Below are 22,732 nucleotides of genomic sequence, written 5' to 3'. Positions count from 1 at the left end.
AGCATTCTTCAGAAGAGGCTTTCTAAACCTTGTTGGAATCTGGCTTGAAAACAACACACTTAATGGCATTTCAAATGTCTTCATTTATGCCAAAAGGTTGTAAACTAAGGAAGGCGCTGCTTCATGTAGGAGATCTTAGGCCCAATGGGCTGGCCAAGCAGTGGCTCTCTCCTGTTCTGGCCTATGGGGCCTTCTCCACTATTTCAGCCCCAACATCCAGAAGCCCCAGAGGTGTCATCCACATCTCCCTCACGCTGGACATCTGCTTCAAGAACCACTCCAATTAAAAGGGCAGAAAACACCGCAGTGGCTGTTTATCAGGTCCCCCATGGCTGGGGTATTGAACATCTGATACCTGGCCTAGGGAGAGATAAACTCACTTTTGCCCACAGTTCTGCCTTTTACAGGTCCCTGTGTGTTTATTCAGTGTTCCAAGTTGGGTGGATTTGAGTTTAAATCACTGACAGGAAATAATGCCTTCCAGCCTGATATCCCAAGTTCATCCAGAACCTGAGGGTGGAAACTTGGACTGTACTTCCCAGGTTTGGTTTACCGTCCCTATAAATAAGTATTATGTCTTTATTTATAAAGGACCCACTGCCTCCATATTTGGAGCTTGAATTGACACTCAATGAAGCAGAAGCTGGACTCTTGGCCCTGGAGGCTCTGAGTTGGCCACTGGGTGCCTTTAGCCACAGGTGACCGGGGTGGACAAACAAGTCCCCTGGACCCACCATTAGGGCCACCGGAAATGGCACCTGCTTGCCCTTGTGCCTGAGCCACGCCCACCTCCGTGGCAACCACAGGCCCAGCCTGAGCACAGCTGGGAACAGCATACTCTCAGCTCAGAGCCCAAAGTTTGCTCCCCTATCCTGTCCAGTGTGGCTGTCATCTGTTTCCAGGGATAAGCAAGGATCAGAGAACCTCCTGCGCTACTGAAATGCATCTGATCTATTGCTGCCAACCTCAGATGAAAAGGCCACTAGCCCTCGCCTTGATTCAAGGACAATGCCACAAAGGGCAGGAGGGCACAGCTCCCTGCCCCTGCCCTACTGCCCTGGCTAGAAGGACACCTTTCCTTTTGGTTCAAAGTTAACTGATCAGGAAGTATCTTTGTGTTCCCTGGTACTAGAGGACTGGGCATTGGCTTCAAAGATGGGATTGTCTTCCTGTGTTCTGTTTTCTACTTGACTGTTGTTAAATATGGGCTGTTGGCTAAGCTGCTGTTTTCAGCCTCACAGGAAACGCTGCAGCCTATTTGTTGGGATAAACACAAAAACAAACACAGGCAGAAGGGACATTCAAGGACACTTGAGACTGTTTAACTTGTGCCTGTGACTAAGGGGAAGTGGGTCCTAACCTGGTCACCCTTGACATGCAGAGGAAGGAGGCCTGGGCAGTGGGGCCAGTCACACAAAAATGTCTCTGGAGGCCCAGGCCTCCTCCCTAATTGGGCCCAGGATACAGCAATGCTGGAAAGAGCTCCTGGGATTCCTGCTGTGTGTCCAGCAGCAGCTTGGGCAGGCGGCCGAACGGCCCACCGGGTAGGGACAGTGGTCCATTGTCTGGTGGAAAACGAGCCTGCAGGATTGTGTGTCCTGGGGAAGGAGGCTAGTGTCTGATCTCTGTCCACAGTGACCAGGGCACCTGGAGCCGTGTCAGAACCTCTGCTCCCAGGTTTCAGCTGAATGTCCCGACAGCACTTACATCTCCAGGGTGTGGGTGCCTGAGGGGCCCAGACACTTGAAAAAAACAAGACTCAGGTCTTATCATTAGACCCCGGGCATCAGGGCCCTGCTTGCCCCAGGCAGAGTGTGGACAGGTTCTCAAGAACGGACACCCAAAACCACACAAGGGGGTGGGGACACGCATGCTCACCTGGGCTCTGTCCCTCCCAGGTACAAAGCCACTTGCTTGGAGGGAACAATTCACATCTGCCCAAAGTAAGGATTTCAGAGATCCTGCTAAAAACAATCCATGGTGGCTGGGTTTCCTGTCAGAGAAAAGGAAGCTCATGCTGTGGCACCAAGCTCTCCTACGGGTTGGGAGCCATCTGGCCCCAAAGAACCGGGGATCTTGCGTTTGGAGGGACTATTCTGAAACTTTCCAGCCATCATGAGAACCCAGATACCGTGGCTGAAATCCACGAACCCACGAAAATGCTTGGGTTTTATGGCTGTTATTCCTGGCCCCGGGACAGCAATTGGCTCATTTTATTTTGCTCCAGAAATCCCAGATTTTTGTCTGCAGAAATATTTGTCTCCAATTCTCCATTGGTTCGGCATTGCACGCCCCCTCTAAGTTGTGTCTCTCTCCTAGGCTCCCCCATGTCTGCCTGACTGGCCAGATGGATGGAAAGAAGCCCAGACCTATGCCCTCTGCTTGCATAGTAGCCTAGGATCACCTCTGGCTGTGTTCTTGTCCCTCCTGCCAGTCACCTTTCCCTCTGTTGACCCTTCAGATAGGATAACTGAAATGGTCAGCCTGACTTCTGACCTCGGGCCTTAGTCCAGGGCTTGGTTTGGCTTTCACTCACTCCCTGGCTCCCTTCTCCGTGACTGCCCTGGGTATCTTCCCTCCCCTTGTCTCCCCAGTACCCCCACCTGTCTCCCGCCTGTTTGGTCCAGCTTGATTCTCCCTTTAGGCATGAAGGTCAAGTATCTTCTCGGTCCCTTTTACTCTGTGTGTTTGTTGTGTTCTAGTTCACAGAATCAACAACCAGTGGAGAGACACACAGGGCTAGTTGGAGACCCGACCCCTACAGCACAACCCTACTTTAAAGGGTCCCACCCCTCATTAAATCAGACTAGTAAGCCTCACCCTTTGCCAAAGGATGTACACTTTATTACCTGAAGATGGAATTGCTCCACATACCAGACATCCTATTACCTATTTCATGGACCATGTGGGCAGCTGCTTTCCTTATTTTGAGCTGATGGTTCCTCTCCGGTCCTGTCCTTGAGTGGCAGCAGCTGGCAAGTTCCCTAAGCTTGGCCTTCCCAGACTGATGGCTCCCATGGAAACTACCATCCATGTGCTAAAGATGCCGTCTACCGGGGATATGTACATGGAACAGTGGTGAATAGTCACAAACCACACCCTCTTCCTCTACCAGATGCAAATGTGCCCACATCTCCTAACCCCCTCCCAAGTTCTCCAGAACCTTAGCTGGGAGACCACCCTTTCTCATCATCAGTGGTGGTAGTATTAACTGGTTCTCACTGCCAAAGGACAATGCTTTCAAACTTTCCAGGCCTGCACACATTTCCAGCTCTCTGTCTCTGGACCTGCTCACAAGCAGTATGCAGCAGCAGTACCTCTTACCTGGGTCCTTCCCGTTGGCCTTTTGGCACTCAGGTCATCAACAAACAAACAAACAAAAAACTCAACAAAATGAAACCATCCTGTTCGCACATCTCCCTCCCACTGCTGCCCCTTTTTCCTTTCCTTCACAGTGCTTATCTGGAATTTGTCTTTTTGTGTCTAAGCGCCTATTCCTCAGGCATCACAGATGCGGCCTCTCTCAAACACTGCCTTCTGACCAACACCCACATTCTTTCTGAAGCACCATCCCAGTCCATTGCTCTACTGATTGTCTGCACAATACCACAGACTTTGTCAAATGGCTCAAGGTCTGGTAGGGTGAGGTGTTCTTTGATGACCATGGACAAAATTGATTTATCTATTCAAATTCCTGCTTTGTTTCATATGGATTTTAGAATCCATTTTCCAAGATGAATCAAAAAACCCAAGAATTTCCATTGGAATGGCACCTAATGTACATGTTTATTTGGAGGGAATTGATTAGATCTCTACAATATTGAGCCTTTCTATGTATGAACACTGACTATATAACTTTTTCTCTTTTATGTCTTTCAAGAATTTTGTTAAGTATCTCCATAAAGTTGGCACATTTTTGTCAGGTATATTTCTAGATGTCTATATTTTGTGATTGTGAAATTTTAAATGTTACATTTCTAGTTACTGATTGCACATTTAAAGCATTATTATTGATTTTTGTAATTTTATTTTGTATCCAAATACCTCGATTCACTGTCTTACTAATTCTATTTTGTGCCTTGATTTTCTTTTCTTTTTCTATGTAGATGATTATATTATCTATAATTTTGTCTACTTTTCTAATTCTTATTTATTTTAAATTATTTATTTATTTATTTATTTATTCTTTTTAGGGCTGCAGGTGTGGCATATGGAAGTTATCAGGCTAGGTATCGAATCAGAACTGCAGCTATCATTCACAGGCGCAGAAATGTAGGATCGAAGCTATGTCTGCAACCTACACCACAGCTCACGGCAGCGCTGGATCCTTAACCAATTGAGCAAAGCTGGAATCAAACTGAATCCTCATGGATACCAGTTGGGTTTCTTACTGCTGAGCCACAACAGGAATTACTCTTATTCTCAGTTTATAGCATCATCTAAGAATTCCAGTATCATTCTAAATAGTAGTGGTGATGATAGGCTTTTTTTTTTTTTTTTTTTTACCATTAAGTATGCTGCTTATCTAATATTTATGGATCAGCAGTAGGTTTTTGATAACTAATTGCTGTTTTCAAGTCATTTGCTTTGATATTTAGATGCTATAGGCATTTTTTGTGAATGGATTTTAAATTTAACTGAATGCTTTTTCTGTATCTTTTGAGATTTCTTTAGCAAACTAATAAGATAACATTTGTTCTAAATGGCAGATCCATCTCTGTAATCCTGGTAGAAAATCCTGACTTCGTCATGACAAATTATTATTTTAGTATACTTCTGGGTTAGAATTGCTAATATTTCCTGTGGGATTTTTACAATTATATTCCTAAGTGAAATTAGCCTATAATTTTCTTTTGGAGTCTCTCTAGTTCTTATTTTAATCCAGATTATAGTTGCCTCAAAAATAAATTAACAGTTTTATTTCCTCTTATGTGAAATAACTTGTAAAAATAGAGATTATCTGTTCTTTGACAATTTGATTAAAATATACCCTAAAAAATTAGTAATAAGTTGTGAATTGTCACTTGATTTTCCTAACTGTTATTGATTTATTCAAAATTTCCTTTACTTGTGTCAGTTTGGGCAATCTATAGTCTATATTTTATTGTTTTCAAATGTTTAATACAGATTGGAGTTCCTGTCATGGCACAGAGGAAACGTATCCGACTAGGAACCATGAAGTTTTGGGTTTGATTCCTGGCCTCCCTCAGTGGGTTAAGGACCCGGCATTGCCATGAGCTGTGGTGTGGGTCACAGATGTGGCTTAGATCTGGCGTTGCTGTGTCTGTGGCATAGGCCAGCAGCTGTAGCTCTGATTTGACCCCTAGCCGGGGAACTGAAAAAAAAAAAAAAGAAGTTTAATACAAATTGTTCATAATATCTTTCTTGATTAAAATCTTTTTTAAATTTTCTGCATCTGTAGTTATTTCTCTTCTTAATTGCTAGATTTTTAAATCTTTTTCAGTTGGTAAGTCCGGTTAAAGGATTTTTTTAAAAAATTGTATTAGTCATTTCAAAGAACCTTTGGTTTTATTTGGTATCTATGCTTCTTTCATCTAATTTTCATAATTCCTGTCCCTTTATTTATTTGAGGCTCATTTTTTTCAGTCTTACCTTTTACCAAATATATTCAAACTATAAAATTTCCTTTAAGTATTATCCTGGCTATATTCCATATTTTTTGATCAGTAGTAGTTTTATTTTCATTTTATTGAAAAATTGTAATTCTTTTTTTTTTTTTTTTGGCTGTACCTGAGTCATACAGATCTTCCTAGGCCAGGGATCAAATCTGAGCCACAGCAGTGACAGCACTGGTTCCTTAACCCACTGAGCCACACAGGAACTCTAAAAATTATAATTCTCTTATGATTCTTCTTTAATCCTTGAACTATTTAAAAGTATGGCTCTTAGTATTCAAACATGGGATGTTTTTAGCTAACTTTTTTGTAGCTGTTGATTCCTAATTTTATTAAATCTGGAAGAGTGAACATAATCTGCCTGATGTTGGATATCTGGCATGTGTTGAAACTTTTGCCACCAAATATGTGATCAATTTTTATAACAATTCTATGTGTTTTCTGTTTGTTGGATGCAAATTTATGTCACGCTTGTAATTGTACTATTCACTCTATATCCTTTTGTATTTTTTGATTTAGTTGGCACTTCAGTTTTTGAGAAGTATGCCAGCATCTACCCTTACCATTGTTTTGGATTTATTCATTTTTTCCTGTAGGTGTATTGGTCATTTATTAAATGTAACTCTTTGTGTCTTTTATTTATTTATTTACTTATTTCTGTTTTTTTTTAGGGCCGCAGCCACGGCATGTGGAAGTTCCCGGACTAGGGGCTGAATTGAAGCTGCAGCTCCCGGCCTACACCACAGCCATAGCAAAGCAGGATTTGAGCCTCATCTGTGACCTACACTACAACTCATGGCGACGACAGATCCTTAACACACTAAGTGAGGCCGGGGATTGAACCCACATCCTCGTGACCCACTGAGCCACAAGGAGAGCTCTTTGTCTTTCAGTTATTAAGTTGTAGGAGTATTTTGAGTGTCCTGGGCACTAGTTTCTTGTTAAATATATATATATATATGTATATATATATATTTTTTTGTCTTTTTTGTCTTTTTGTTGTTGTTGTTGTTGTTGCTATTTCTTGGGCCGCTCCCGCGGCATATGGAGGTTCCCAGGCTAGGGGTCCAATCGGAGCTGTAGCCACCGGCCTACGCCACAGCCACAGCAACTCGGGATCCGAGCCGTGTCTGCAACCTACACCACAGCTCACGGCAATGCCGGATCGTTAACCCACTGAGCAAGGGCAGGGACCGAACCCGCAACCTCATGGTTCCTAGTCGGATTCGTTAACCACTGCGCCACGACGGGAACTCCTAAATATATATTTTTGTAAATATTTTCCCCCAACCTGTGGTCCACCTGTTCATTTTCCTCACAGTATCTTTTAATGAGAAGATTTAATTTTGAAGAAGTCTAATTTATCAGTTTCTTCTTTTGTTATTATTACTTTCTGTTTCATTTTATCTAAGAAACTGCTGCCTACTCTCAAGCCATGGTGATATTCTACCATATTTTCCTCTAAAAAATTTATGGTTCATTAGAATTAATTTTGGGATCAAGATTCTTTTTTTTTTTTTTTCTAAGAAGGATATCCAGTTATTCCAGCACCATTTTTGAAAAGATTTTCTTTTCCTGTTGTATTACTTTGGTGCTTTTGTCAGAGATCAAATGACTAAATGAATGTGTGTCTACTTGGAACTCTATTCTGTTCAGGGATCTATCTATGGATACTTGGGCAACTACCACGGAGTCTTGATTACTATAGCTGTAAAAGAAGTATCGTCATCAGTTACCTGATTACAATACAAAGTTGTCCTGCCTGCAACTTCGTCCTTCTTTCTTCAAGATTTTTTGGCTATTTCAGTTACAGGATATGTCCATATACATATTTTAGAAGGCGTTTAGAAGAGGTTTGTCAATTTCTTTGAGGAATCTTTCTGGAATATTAATAGGGATTACATTGAGTTTATAGATTAGCTTGGAGAAAATCAATGTCTCAGTAGTGCTGAGTCTTCCAATCCGTGGTGCTGGAATATATCTCCATCTGTATAGATATTCCTCAATTCTTTTTGGCAATGTTTTGGAGTTTTCAGTAGGGAGGTCATGTATATCTTTGGTTGAATTTATCCCCAGGTATTTTTTGTTTTCTGAAATTATAAATGAAATTATGTTTTTAAAATATTTCCAGTTTTATGCAACAATTTTTGTGTATTAATCTTGTATTCTAGGGTTCCCATTGCGGCACAGCAGAAACAAATCCAACTAGGAACCATAATGTTGTGGGTTCGATTCCTGGCCTTGCTCAGTGGGTTAAGGATCCAGTGTTGCTGTGAGCTGTGGTGTAGGATGCAGACGCAGCTCAGATCTGGTGTTGCTGTGGCTCTGGTGTAGGCTGGCAGCAACAGCTCCAATTGAACCCCTTGCCTGGGAACCTCCATATGCCACAGGTGCGGCCCTAAAAAAGACAAAAGACAAAAAACAAAAAACTTGTATCCTGCAAAGTTGCTAATATACTTATTTGTAGTAGTTGATTTCTAGGTTAGTTATTTTAGGATTTTCTATGTATAGCAATTGAGTCACTTACATGATATTGATGGGTTTTATTTCTTGTTTTTGCCTAGACTAGATTCTCCAATACAATGTTGAATCAGATGGCAGGGTGGGACTCCTTGACTTTTCCTGAGGTTAGGGAAAAAGCATTCAGTCTTTCACCACCGAGTATGATGTTAGCTGAAGAATTTTTACAGACGCTTTTTATCAGATTAAGGAAGCAGCAACATAAGATACTTTTCTTAGGATACATAAGATATAATACTTAATCTTCCTTAAGAACTGAGAGTTTCCATGTGACTAGGTTTTGAATTTTGTTAACTATTTATCATCTATTCAGGATGACTGGATTTTTTTCCTTTTTTACGAGGGTGGGTCTAAATTAAATTGATTGGTTTTCTAATGTTTAAAAAAAATCCTGCGTTACTGGGATCAAACTCTTTTTGATCATGATGTAATACCTTTGTTACATTTGTTGGATAGTTTTTGTTAAGTAACTTGGCATCTGTGTTAATGATCAATATTGGGCTATAGTTTCCTTCTCTTTCTCTCTCTTTGTAATGTTTTCGTGTTAGGGTTATGCTGACATCATAAAATGGGTTGGGAAAATTTCCCCTCTATTTTCTCAAAAAGTTTGCCTAAGTTTGGTGTTATTTCTTTCCTAAATGTTTGACAGAATTCATCAGTGAAACCATTTGGGCCTGAGGTTTTCTTTAAAAGTAGAATTCAATTTCTTTATTATAGGGTTACTCGGTATTTCTGTTTCATCTTGTGTTAGTTTTGGTTATTTGTATATTTTAAAGACTTTATTTCATCTAAGTGGTTGAGCTTTTTGGCATAATGCTGTCATAAAATTCCTTTTTCTTTGAATATTTGCAGAGTTTGTAGTGATATCTCCTCTTTCACTTCTGATATTGGCAAATAGGTAATTTGTGTTGTTTCTCTCTCTCCCATAAGTTTTGCTAGCATTTGTCATTTTGTTGATATTCTCAAAGAAGCACTTTTTGCCTTTAAAATTTTTTCTCTATCATTTTATGTTTCATTCACTGTTGCTACTTTCATGTCTTACTTTCTACTTACTTTGTTCTTTTTTTTCTTTTTTAATCTTCTTAAGGTGAAATTTCAGGTCAGTGATTTAAGATCTTTTTTTTTTTTCTTTTCTGATATAAACTTCTAAAACTGTAATTATTCTCTAAATTCTGTTTTAGCTGCATCCCAATTGTTGATGTGTAATTTTCTTAAATCATTCAGTTTTAAGTGTACTGAAATTTTTATTGTGATTTACTCTTTAGCCCATGAATTATTTGGAAGTGTGTTATTTGTTGCCAGATATTTAGGGTTTTTCTAAATATCTTATTCATTTTTTTTTTTTTTTTGGTCACTCCCACAGCATGTGGATGTTCCCCAGCTAGGAATCAAAATCAAGCCATAGCAGTGACCCGAGCCACTGCAGTGACAATGCTAGATCCTTAACCTGCTGTGCCATAGGAGAACTCCATTATTCATACTGATTTTTAATTTAGTACCATACTACTCTAAGAACATATTCTATATGGTTTTACTTGAAAATTTATTCATGTTTGTCTTATGGCCCAGCCTATGGGCTCTCTTAGTGAGTGAACTATGTAAACTTAACAAGAATACAGATTCTGCAGCTTTAACTATATTGTTCTAAAATATCAGAACAGAGGCAGGCTCTGTACCACAGTCCATGCTCTGTGAGGTAGAGAGGGGGCCAGAGAGCAAACGCAATGCCCTTGCCTCCCTCGAGGAGTTTCTCCTCTAGATGGAAAGTCAGGCCTTGGAGCAAACTGGAGTTTTCCTTGCTGGGAATGATTCCTTCATGTGACAATTAATGTCAGTTACTTCAGGGCCATTCCGTTCAGCCATGCATTTGGGTTGTGCCAAATGTGGCCAGCTAGGAAGCAAATTGAACTTGCAATCTGGCCCACAGCCCACTTGTCTAACCGTGCCCATGGACTGTGACTGCCCAGAGGGGCACCTTCTCTAGTCCACACAAAGGTGCTGTCCAGCTCACTGGCATTGACAAGCTTGCCCCCCCATCCACCCGCCTATACTGCCTGACTCCCAGGAGCATATGTAGCCCCAGCACTGCTGTGCAGGGATGCTCAAGGAGGCCAAGAGAAGGCTGTCACAGCTACCCCTCCCAACCTGTCCCCTGCCACCAAGGGCTCCCTCTCCATCCCTTCCCCAGCCCGGGGAGTTTCTCCAGGGGTTGGGGAGTGGGCAGAGCATCCTCTTTGGCAACATGGGAACCTCCTCTGACCAGGACAAGGATGGGGATCATCAGATGCCAAAAGGGTTTGAGGTGGGAAAGAAAAAATCAGGATCAGCTGGGGCAGGGTGAGGACTTTGTGCTGCTTGCTCAGGCACACACATGTCTTACCTATCCTTAGAGTTGAGTGCTGCTGGTCCCAGTCTGGGGCAAACTGAGGCTCAGTGAGTTCACTTGACCCAAAGCACACCTATAGTAAGTGGCAAGGCAAAGTTTTAGATTCTGGTCTGCTCAGTCCCCCCCACCCCCCAACCCTGTGTGGTCCCACCCATCCTGGCTTTTCACTCCATTTTCTGGGGGAAGCAGGAATCAGGGCTGGCTCTTCTTTTGATCTGAGCTCTTACATTCCCAGAACAAGTGGCTGACCTTGTGCCACCTGGGAGTGTGGGGAAGGAAGCAGGTGTGGTCCTGGGAGGGACCTGAGTCCATGTTCCACCTGCCTGGAGAAGCTGGTTACAAGGAAGAGGGTACATGATTGGTACATGGAGAACCAAACCTCAGAGATGTTTCCATGCAAAAGTTGCATCGACAGTATCAATTGCTAAACAAAGATTTGGCAATGGGCTGGAGGGGAGCTAAGGGGCCCGCATCAGGAGCACATTCTAGTAACACGGAATGGTACAGAGCAAGCAGAGTAGCCGCCCCTGAGCACACAATGTCCCATCAGAGATGTTCTCAGCTCTGGCTGCCCATGAGGACTCTGGGAAAATTTTAAAAGAAAACACATACACACAAGTCTGGGCTTGATTTTCTCCTACCTCGGGTCTGGGCGGATCCAGCCAGGATTGCAAGAACTACCCTATGGGATCACACCACCCACACCAGTTCTCCTCCAGCCCCTTTCCCTGTGGGACCATCCACCTCAGTGATAGCAGCAGATCAGCAAGGACCTGTGTGACCTCAGGCAAGCCACTGACTTCCTGGTTTAGAGTGTAGAGATCTGGCCTAGGTGAGCCAAGATGTTCCACCTGAAGGAAAAATCCAGTAAGATGGCACCTTCACCAAGTGTGGAATGGCTAGGAGGACACGGTAGGGAGCTGCCTACCTCTCAGGCCTGGAGGACCGAAGGCTGCTGTCAGTCTGCTTGGGTGGACACAAAAAAGCACCACGGACAAGGGGTCTTGAGCAACAAAAATCTATTCCTCATAGTTCTGGGGGCTGAAAGTCCAAAATCCAAGCATTGGTAGGGTTGGTTTCTCCTGTGGCCTCTGGTTTGCAGATGGCTGCCTTCTCCCTGTGTCTTCACATTGTCCTCATTCTGTGCCTGTCTGTGTTCCTATCTCCTCTTAGAAGAACACCAGTCAGATTGGATCAGGGCACACCCTCATGACCTCTCATTAACATGATTACTTAACTTAATTACCTCTTTATGTGAGCAGAACCATTTCATCATCTCTTCTGTTGGTGAACTTCGGTTATTTCTGGCTTGCCTCTTAGGAACATTGTTCCCACCAATATCCTTGTACCTGTTCTGACACCATCTTCACCATCACTGCTGATTCTAGACTTAATTCAGAGCAGGACAGGAGCCCCCTTGGGACCCCAGCACTGCCTGGTGAAGGTGACTGGATGAGCTGGGTCCTGAGTACCAGTGAGCTGCCAGCTTGGTGCTGCAGTGGCAGCCAGCCCACACCATCAGGCTCTTCTCTCGTCTGCACTTAGCTGTGGGCCCGAGTGGAGCTCTGGGAGTCACCCTGCATGGTCCTTGCCGCAGGCCTGGGTCCAGAGCCAAGCTGGGCTAGTGGGTGGTTGACATCATACCTGAGAAGCCCCTGGGATTGACTGCCTTATGCTCTAGGAGGGCAGTGAATGTTCAAAGCTGGGAGGTGGTTCTCAGAGTCAAATCCAGGAGGAGAAAATGAGGTCAAATGTGGGGAAACATGAGATGGGTTGGGAAGATGGCAAGGGAGGATGAGGATGATGTGCCTGCCTGATGATGAGCAGCTGGCATTTAGGGATGGGACAGATGGCCTGAGAGCAATGACAGGACTGCATCTGGACCCAGATCTCTCGTAGTAGATGCTGCCACTTCGGCCATGTTCTGCCAGGCCCTGGTCATCCTCTTCTCCCCAAGGCTCCAAGGGCTGCCCCATTTCCTTCAATCTGTGCTGTGATTAGGATACTGACCACTTGGAGCCAGGAGCTGCTCTGGCCTGGGCCCTGACCCTCCCTCACCCCCACTCCCACACTTAAGTACCACAAACCCTTGAGTACCATTGAAGTGGTCAGTACAAGGCCAAGGGCATCTGGCATCTTTGGACCTAGGATACAGGATTGATGCCCCCTCTCCTAAGGGCATGTCCTGCAGCAAGGTCAGCTCCCTCTGGTTGTGGCTGAGGTCCCAGCATACCTTGCAGCCAAGCCCTGCTAGGGTTCTCCTTGCACTCCCCTGCAGAAGGGGCAAACCCATCCTGAGGGCACTGTCCCCACCTCCCCTGGAGGCCTTGTGCCCCTCCTTCTCCACTCAACCGCCCACTCCTCCCTCAGCTACATTTTACGTAAACAAATGCTTTCCAGGAGCGTCAGAGTTCATTAAGGAGATGGAGAGCAGCAATCCCAGGCTGCCCACAAGGAACTGAACTGGAGGGGCTGCCCAGCAGACCGACCACCCACGCTGGTCCACGGCCTGCCCTGCTGCCATGAGGAGGGGCCGGTGATCAGGGGGGAGAAATAGCACTCAGTAGAGCTAACTGTGTTGCTGGTGCAGGGCTGCTCATTTTTATTTCTTTCGATAGTTGTTTGGTAGACCCTTGTTACTGATTCGTACATTACGGATTTCAACAAAGACAAAAACAGTGTGGAGCTCCCCAAGAGGCTGCAGTGGTGAGCAGGTTACCACTGCCGGGCCTTTCACAGAGGACCGGGTGGAGGCAGAGGAAGTGGGATGGTGGGGTCTCCTAAGCCTTTCACTTCCAGAGAGGGGGCTCTGGGATGCAGGATCTGCCAGGGTTTGGAAGAACACCCCTCCCAAGTGGACAGGGAGTAGGAAACCCCAGAGGGGGACAGGGAAGGGGCATAAGTGAGAAAAAGGTGAGGTTTCCTGAAGGCACCAGGACTCTGCCCTGAGCCCCCCTCCCACATGCCTAGCACAGCATCCAAGGAAGAGTTACTAAATGAGGTTCATGGCTCCATGCTGGCACCATCCACCTTTCAAATAAATTGGGTTGGTGGTTTTTTCCTTTTTTCTTTTTTTTATGGCCTCACCTGAAGCATATAGAAGTTCCCAGGCCATGGGTCAAATCAGAGCTATAGCTGAGGCCTACACCACAGCCTTGGCAAGGCCAGATCCTTAACCCAGTGAGCGAGGCCAAGGATGGAACCTGTATCCTCACAGACACTATGTCAGGTTTTTAACCTGCTGAACTACAAGGGAATTCCTCTTTTTTTCCTTTTTAACAGCTTCATTGAGGTATAGCTGACATATACCAAGCTGTTCCCATTTCAAGAGCATGACTGGATAACTTAGAATCAAGTAGGCCTCTATGAAATTGTTACTACCATCAGTAATTTCCATTGTGGCTCAGTGGTAATGAACCTGACTGGTGTCCATGAGGACATGGGTTTGATCCTGGGCCTCGAACAGTGGGTTAAGGATCTGGTGTTGCTGTGAGCTGTGTGTAGGTTGCAGATGCAGCTCAGATCCTGCATTGCTACGGCTGAGGTGTGGGCCAGCAGCTACAACTCTATTCAACCCCTAGCCTGGGGTGCCCCTAAAAAGACCAGAAAAAAAAGAAAGAAGAAAGAAAAAAATTCATTACCGCCATCAAGATAGTAAGCACACAAGCAAACAGTCACCATACCCTGAGGTGTCCTGGGTCCCCCCTGCAATGCTCCCTTGCTCCTCCACTCACACTTGCCCACCCCACCCCTAGTCGGTGTGTCTTGATTTTATTGATGTTTTTTAAACTAAAACAAATTAAATTTCACTGAATGGACTTGTATGAACAGAGATGGGCAGGAAGTGAAAGCAGAGGGAGGAGCTTCTCTGGTCTGTAGGGAGGCAGCAGGGGCAGGGCGGGGCTGGAGGGAGGGCAGACACACCTTCCACACACACACACACACACACACACTTGAAGGAATGGGGCAAGCCATCTGCTCTGGTCTTCTGGAAAGCAGGGAAAAGTCAGCAATGCTGTGCAGAGCTCCTGTGGGCCAGTCTGCCAGGAGAACCTGAGCTTTAGGCAGTGGGGATGCAGGACTGCTCTGATTGCCTTCTGCGGTCTTTTTTCCTTTTGGGAAGCTCAAGGGCGATTCCGGAGTGTGATTTAAAATCCCAGGCAGGCTCCAAGCCAAATGTGAGGAAAGTTCTTTTCTGTAGGCCCCTTTCCAAGGCAACAACCTTCTTAACATCGCCTAGCACACAGGTCCAGGTCAGAAACCACCAAGGGAGAAAGCCAGACAAAACTGGCCTGGCTGAAGGGTGGCCCCTGCCCAGATCTGGCCTCTCCAGCTGGGATCATCTTTTTTTTTTCTTTACTTGACACTAGATATTCGTATTTTTAATTACAATCTTCTGATTCTTAAAATTAGTTTAATTTTTTTTTAATAGCTGCACTAGCAGCGTATGGCAGTTTCTGGGCCAAGTTGCAGGTGCAACCTTTGCTGCAGCTGTGGCAATGCCAGATCCTTAACCCACTGCTCTGGAAGGGACTGAACTTGCAGCTCAACAGCAACCAGAGCCGCTGCAGTTGGATTTTTCACCCACTGCACCACAGTGGGAACTTGGGTTTTTGTTTTTGTTTTAACGGACACCAAAGTAGAAGCAGGGCTAAGTGTCCCCAAATTGCAGACACTCAGCTTGCAGCCTCAGCACTCTCAGGTGACCTCTCTCCTCTTCCTCTGTGCGCCTTTGGCCTGACCCTGGTGCTATCTCTGTCCTCCAGCAGATCCCTGCTTCATTTCACACTAATGAACTTTCACTGAGCTCTCGTGTTGCTGTCCTGTTCTGGTTCCAGCTGGTGAGGAGGCTGTGGAGATGCATGGTCCTTGTCCCAGTGCTAGGGACCTGCTAGATGATGGACATTGCTGTGGAGAGGAGCCCCGCTACCCAGCTTATGGGAGAGGAGGTGATAGCTGTGCTGGGGTGCATGGGAGGCCGCAGGGAATAGGGATATTGGGGCTGGATATCGAAGGCTGAGGAAGAGTCGGAGACAGCTGAGGAAGGGAAAAGTGGTCCAGTGGGTCAGAGAAGACCCTAAAAATGCTGGACGGTTGGGAAAAGAATGGCTTGGGAGAAGAAAAGAGACTAATCAGTGTCCCCTCTGGTACTCCTTCCAGCCTTCATCCTGTCTCTGTCTCACCCCCACTGCAAGGCCTCCTAAGGGACAACCCTCTCTCTGTGTCTGCTGAACTTGCTTTAGGATCTGAGAAGCCTAGCATGGAGAGTGACCTCCAAGATTGTCTATTGAACCCCCATCCAGCACAGGGGCCCCTCTCCCACAATGCTATTTCATCCACACCTCCTTCCCACCCCCTCCATCACATAGGCCAGGCCTCTGCTCTCCCCACTTCTTACAGGGGGTTGGGGGACTCTTGGGTTTTTCCCAGCATAAGAATGGAGGAAGGAGCTGCCAAAAGGTTGCTGGAATCAGAACTCAAAGCACCCTGGAGCCGGGAGAGGAGAAGTGAATACAGACGCGCTTCCTTTGGACAGCTGTGCCTATACTCTATAAAAAAAGTGTCAGATTCAATCACCCAGGTTTGGGGGCTGTCGACGCCAAACATCTGGATCTTTGGACAGGCCCTGAAGACGCCAGGATGTTGCACTCCCCCAACCCTGGAAGTGTGCCGGCATCTAAGTGCAGGGCTGAGTCGGGGGAGGGGAGCACATGGCCGAGCCTCCACTTCCTTGGAGGGGCCTCAGCCCAGGTCCCTGTGGACAGAACACACCTGGGGTGGGGGGTGCAGAAGAGCCTGTCCAGCCTCTTCTGGGCCTTTCTAGGCTCTGGGCAGCCCTATGCCCATAACGGGGCTCTGACAGCCCGAGTCCCTGCTATCCTCATGGCTGGTTAGCAGTAGGTGGTGATGGGGCAATGGGTGGATTAGCCTTGACCCTGGGAAGGGGGGCAGGGAGCAAAGCTACTTAGCTTTTGCTTATGAAGGAAGAAATCCACTTATTTCCAGTCTGAGTCTTTCCTTCCACAGAGAATTAACCAAACAGGCTAATTTTGAGGGTCTGACTCCCAGAGGGGTGTGTGTGTGTGTGTATGTGTGTGTGTGTGTGTGTGTGTGTGTGTGTTTGTGTGAAGTTACTGCTTTAAGCAGTAGTAAAACAATGCCAGCTCCCTAAAATATTTTCAGTAATAGAACATCATTCATTAGAACCCCTCATCCCCAACAATATTCTGAGAAGAGTATTTCTGACTATCTAAGGGCAGACTGACCAACTTTATAAGAACTAAGACCCCACAGCCTCTAGGCTGGTTTCAAGCTCACCCTTCAGGCGTGAGTGCAGTTATCACAGGGAAATGACTTGAGAAGAATAATGTTGCATCCTGGTTCCTCAGCCGATTAACATTGGAGCTAGCCATACGACCCAGCAATTCCACTCTTAGGCACACACCAGGAGAATGGAGAACATATGTCCACTCGGAAACTTGTACGTGAATGCTCATAACAGTATTAATATTATTTTTTATTATTATTTTGCTTTTTAGGGCCACCCCTGTGTCATATGGAAGTCCCCAGGCTAGGCGTCTAATCGGAGCTGCAGCTACCAGCCTACCGCACAGCTATGGCAATGCCACATCTCAGCTGTGTCTGTGACCCAGACCAGAGCTCACAGCAATGCTGGATCCTTAACTCCTGAGCAAGGTCAGGGATCGAACCTGCAACCTCATGGATACTAGTCGGGTTTGTAACTTGCCACAATGGAAACTCGGCCATACCAGCATTACTAATAATAGCCATCGGAGTTCCTATTGTGGCTCAGTGGGTTAAGAACCCAACATGGTGTCCATAAGGCCAGCATAGTGGCATAGGCTGGCAGCTGCAGCTCAGATTCGACTCCTAGCCCAGGCATTTCTGTATGCCACAGATGCAGCCTTAAAAGAAAAAAAAAATAACAGTAATAGCCACAAAATAGAAACAACCTAAATACCCATTCATTGATGAATGAATAAATAAAATGTGGTCTATGTATATAATATTGTTTGGCAATTAAAAGGAGTAAAATGCTCATATATGTTACAACCTGAGTGAACCTCGAAAACATTATGGTAAGTGAAAGGAGCAAGACTCAAAGGACAAATATTGTATGATGCCACTGGTATGAAATGTCTAGAATAGGCAAACTCACAGAGAGAGAATGTAGATTTGTGGTTTCCCAAGCCCGAAGTGGGATGGGGAGGAAACAAGGGTGGCTTCTAAAGGGTACAGGGTGGGAGTTCCTATCGTGGCTCAGCAGTTAACAAATCTAACTAGCATCCATGAGGACGCAGGTTTGATTCCTGGCCTTGCTCAGGAGGTTAAGGATCTGGTGCTGCCATAAGATGTGGAGGTAGGTGGCAGATGAGGCTTGGATCCTGCATGGCCGTCGTGTAGGCCAGCAGCTACAACTCTGATTCAACCCCTAGCCTGGGAACCTCCATATGCTGCGAGTGCGGCCCTAAAAAGCCAAAAAAAAAAAAAAATAGTAAAGGATGTCTTTTTTGAATCATGAAAATGTTATAAAATTGATGGTGGTCATGGAGGCACAACCCTGTGAACACACTAAAAACCATTGAAATGTACACTTTAAGTGGGTGAATTATATGAATATTCTCAATAAAACTGCTGAGTTAATAAAAAAAAGATAAGAAAGTCATCCTCAATGTATTCTAAGATTCAGACATTCACAATTACCAGCTGCCTGCCCACCCAATTGGCCCACATATTTGAGGGGGTAATTAACTTGCGTGGGTTTTTTTGTTCAAAAAATTTTTTTAAAGTGTAGTTGATTTACAATGTTGTCAATTTCCACCATACAGAAAAGTGACTCAGTTATATGACTAGCCTCCAGATATTTGGAACTGTGGCATAACATTTGATCCCACCACCTATTCCAAAGGAGGGGATTGTGGAGTTCCCAATGTGGTACAGTTGAGGTGCAAGTGTTCCCACTTGCCTCTGTGGAGGTACCAGTTCAATCTCTGACCCAGAACAGTGGCAATGCCAGGTCATGAACCTACCAATCCACAGGAGAAACTCCCCATTCTGATTTTGATTGAGGTCTCCGTAGGCCCAGCAAGAATATATTCACTTCCTGAATCTCCTGCAGCTCTGTGGCTGTGGGGCCCAGATCTGGAGGAGAGGCAGGTGACCAACTCAGCCAGAATGGGACTGGACAGAGCCACTGACAGCTTTGTTCCCCAAAGCAGAGAGAGTCCTCCCCCGAGATGACCTTGACTTCTACCTCTGGCCAAAAAGAAATTGTGGCTTCTAATTTCCCACCCCCTCCATTTCCAGGACCTCTGGCTCAGATTCCATCCTTGGCCTGGGAACTTCCATATGCCTCAGGTACAACCATAAGATTCCATAATAAGGTAAATTAGAATGGAATGAAAGATTTCCGTGCCAAACCCGTACATGAAATGCCGTATCTGTTCATGATAGAGGATTTGGAAAGTTCAGAGAACTGTAGAGAAGAAAGTTAAAATCTCCACATCCCTACCACTGAGAGAGGAGCACAGCTAACACACTGACATCCTTCCTTCTGGTTGATCCCTCCAATTCCTGATGGCCTTGCTGGCTGGGACCCCCCTGCCTTTGGAATTTATGGCTGACTTTCCCCCAGTGTGCATCCATCTTTTCGCTGTAGGTGTTTTGAATCTCAAGAAGCCCACGCAGGGGATTATACAGAGAGGAAAATCACCCTCCATCCTCCAGCTTCCCCATCAGGTGTGTCCCCGTTGTGACTTCCAAATCTGGGTGCATGAACTGCATGTTTCTTAAATTACACTGACTGAAGGGCCATGTGGGAACCTATCGATTCTCCAAATGGGGTTTTTATACGCCTCTTGCGGCCAAGAAATCCTGGGCCTGGGGGAGAGGAAGTGCACGCGGTTTGGTTTGCCTCTTCGAAGAGACCAGCCATCTCCAATTTTTTTTTTTTTTTAATTCAATTTACTTGTGTGTGGGGGCTCACCAGCTGTGTGGTTTGTGAGTCGCTTGAATGTCGAGCTCTGAAATACCTATGTTAGGCAAAGGAGTTTTAAGTTTTGAGAGTTGCGCTATTGTTACCATTAGTAGCAGTAGTATTAATTTATTTTCATTTAATTTTTTTCAATGAAAATTCAATTCGTTGTCATCTGGCTCTGGAACAGACTGATTGTTTTCCCTCAAGATTTCAGCATTAGCTTTTTTTTTTTAGGGCCGCACCCACGGCATATGGAGGTTCCCAGGCTAGGTGTCTAATTGGAGCTGTTGCTACCGACCGACGCCAGAGCCACAGCAACGCCAGATCTGAGCCATGTCTGCGACCTACACCACAGCTCAGGGCAACGCTGGATCCTTAACCCACTGAACAAGGCCAGGGATTGAACCTGCAACCTCATGGTTCCTAGTCGGATTCGTTAACCACTGCACCACGGCAGGAACTCCAGAAGCAGCTCTTGAAGTCTGTAAACAAGGAAGTGATTTGAGGTATCTATGACCTAAATTTGGGGAATTAAAAGTAAAATTAATGTGCAAAGAAAAGACAGATTAGGCCATGGGGTTGGAGAAAAGACAGAGAATGAAAAGCCTGTAAACCGTCCACTAATCTTGCAATGGCTTTGACGACACTGACTTTGGTGCTGAAACCTAGTTGGGTCCCCTATTCTGACCACAGGGAAAAGTATTTACATTGAAACTGCCCTGGAACGTTTGAGAGGCATGATCACCTTGAATCCTTACTGTGCTTTAGTTTGTTTATTAAATGCCTACCGATAGTTTTGAGCTGCCTATTAAGCGCCTTCCATAGGACAGGCAGCGTGATGAGTCAGACAGGACCCTGCACACTCGGAAGGTGATCCTTGTTTCACAACTGGGGTGGGGACAGGGTGGTGGAGGAGACGAGATTTGTATTGTTTGCCCCATGTCTGTGGTGTAACCATTCCTACTGGCTGGACATCATTGAGCCCTGAGCTGGGAAGAGATGTGCAGAACACATGTCATGTGGTATTTCCACCATATAAGAACATGTAAGTTGTACACAGACATAAATTCAATCATAAAATACAGTAAATCATTGAAGAATTGTTGACTTATCATGTTTCAGGTATATAGCCAAGTGATTCAATTACATATATATATTTTTTTCTTCTCCTCCATTATAGTTTATAGCAAGATGTTGAATATATTCCCCTGTGCTATAATCCTTGCTGTTTATTTAGTCATATTTAGCAGAGTGCATCTGTTAATTCCTTAGGCCTAATTTATCCTCCTCCCCACCTGTCCCCTGGCTTTCCCCTTTGGTAGCCCTGTTTATTTTCTATGTCTCTGAGTCTGTTTCTCTTTTGTAAATAAGTTCATTCTTACAATTTTTAAGATTCTATATATACATGATAGCATACAATATTTGTCCTTCTCTGCCTAACTTACTTTGAATAGTATGATAATCTTTAGGTCTGAACAATGTAGTTGTTTTTTTGTTTGTTTGTTTGTTTTTGGCTGCACCCATATCATGTAGAAGTTCCCAGGCCAGGGATTGAACCTGAGCCATAGCAGTGACAACCCCAGATCCTTAACCCACTAAACCACCAGGGAACCCGTGTACAATTTAATTTTTACTAAAAGTTTGAACAACCAGGTCATAAACTTTCTGAAAATCCCACAGCATTGTCCACTATCAGGTATGAGCCAGCTCCAGGACTCTGCTGTGAAATGGGGCATGGATGGTGTGGCTGACCAGGTCTAGGAAGGCCTCCCAACTGTCAAGGACAGCCTGTGCCTGCCCCATCCCCCACCTCCCATCCTTACCCCCAGGGTTCCCATAGGACACAGCTCCCTGTTACTGCTAGCACTGTGTCTTTGAGGGGTTGCCATTTCCTGGTCCCCAGGTCTGCTGGACTTGGAGCCCAATTCTGTGCCTCAGGCCTGCCTGACTCCTCCCAATTCTGAGATCACTTATATTCAGATGGTGCTGGGTGTTCTCAGTGTAAAGCCTTGGCTAGTAAGGACAGAGCTTCACTCTGTTCCCTCTCTGTGCTGTGCTTCTCTCTCCTCCTCCCCTCCCCTCTCCTCCCCCTCCCCACTCTTCCCTGTCCACCTCCATCTCTCTAAGTCCAGGAGAGCAAACCACTGCATGCCCTTATTAAAAATCATTTATTGGGGAGTTCCCGTCGGCGCAGTGGTTAACGAATCCAACTAGGAACCATGAGGTTGCGGGTTCGGTCCCTGCCCTTGCTCAGTGGGTTAACGATCCGGCGTTGCCGTGAGCTGTGGTGTAGGTTGCAGATGCGGCTCGGATCCCGTGTTGCTGTGGCTCTGGCGTAGGCCAGTGGCTACAGCTCTGATTCAACCCCTAGCCTGGGAACCTCCATATGCCGCGGGAGCGGCCCAAGAAATAGCAACAACAACAACAACAACAAAAAAAGACAAAAGACAAAAAAAAAGAATCATTTATTGGGTGAAGGAGGTTAAAAATACAAAATCCAAGCTATACAATAAATAATGCCCCAGTATATAATGTACAGCTTGGGAACTATGGTTAATAACACCATATTATATATTTGCAAGTTGCTAAAAGAGTAAATCCTAAAAAGTTTCAACAGAAGAAAAACAAATTTTGCAACTGTATGGTGATGGATATTAACTAGACTTATTTTAGTGATGGTTTCACAGTATACACAAATATTGAATTGTTATGTTCTACATGTGAGATGAATAGAATGTTATATGCTGATAATAGCTGAAAAAATCATTTGTAGAAAGGCTTAGGATGAGGGGATGTTGGAAAATCTCAGGAGATTTTGTAAAAGTGTGCAAAAATAGAAAGTGGGACCTCCAATCTATAAGCTGGCATCTGGTGTCCCTGTTCCCCTGGTTTTAGGGAAGGGGGGGGCACAGAGCCACTCTGTTCCTGGAGAAGCCAGTCAGAGAGAAATGGGGCCTGTGCTGCCTAGAGGAAGACCATCCTTTGGCTGACATGTGATCTCATGTCTCCTTGCCTGGAAGCTGCTATAGACAACTCACCCAGGCCACCTTGACTTTGAGCTACCTCAGTCTTCTGAGTCAGAGTGGGCAGCTATAAATACTGCCTGCCCAGGAGGGCAAGGACCAGGTGTCTACTCTACATCAGCCAGTTCCCTGCCTGGAGTTGTATACATGAGGGCTGGGCCATATGCAG

This window comes from Phacochoerus africanus, chromosome 2, assembly GCF_016906955.1.
Source record: "Phacochoerus africanus isolate WHEZ1 chromosome 2, ROS_Pafr_v1, whole genome shotgun sequence".
NCBI classification, from domain to species: Eukaryota; Metazoa; Chordata; class Mammalia; order Artiodactyla; family Suidae; genus Phacochoerus; species Phacochoerus africanus.
This window is presented reverse-complemented; position numbering follows the sequence as displayed.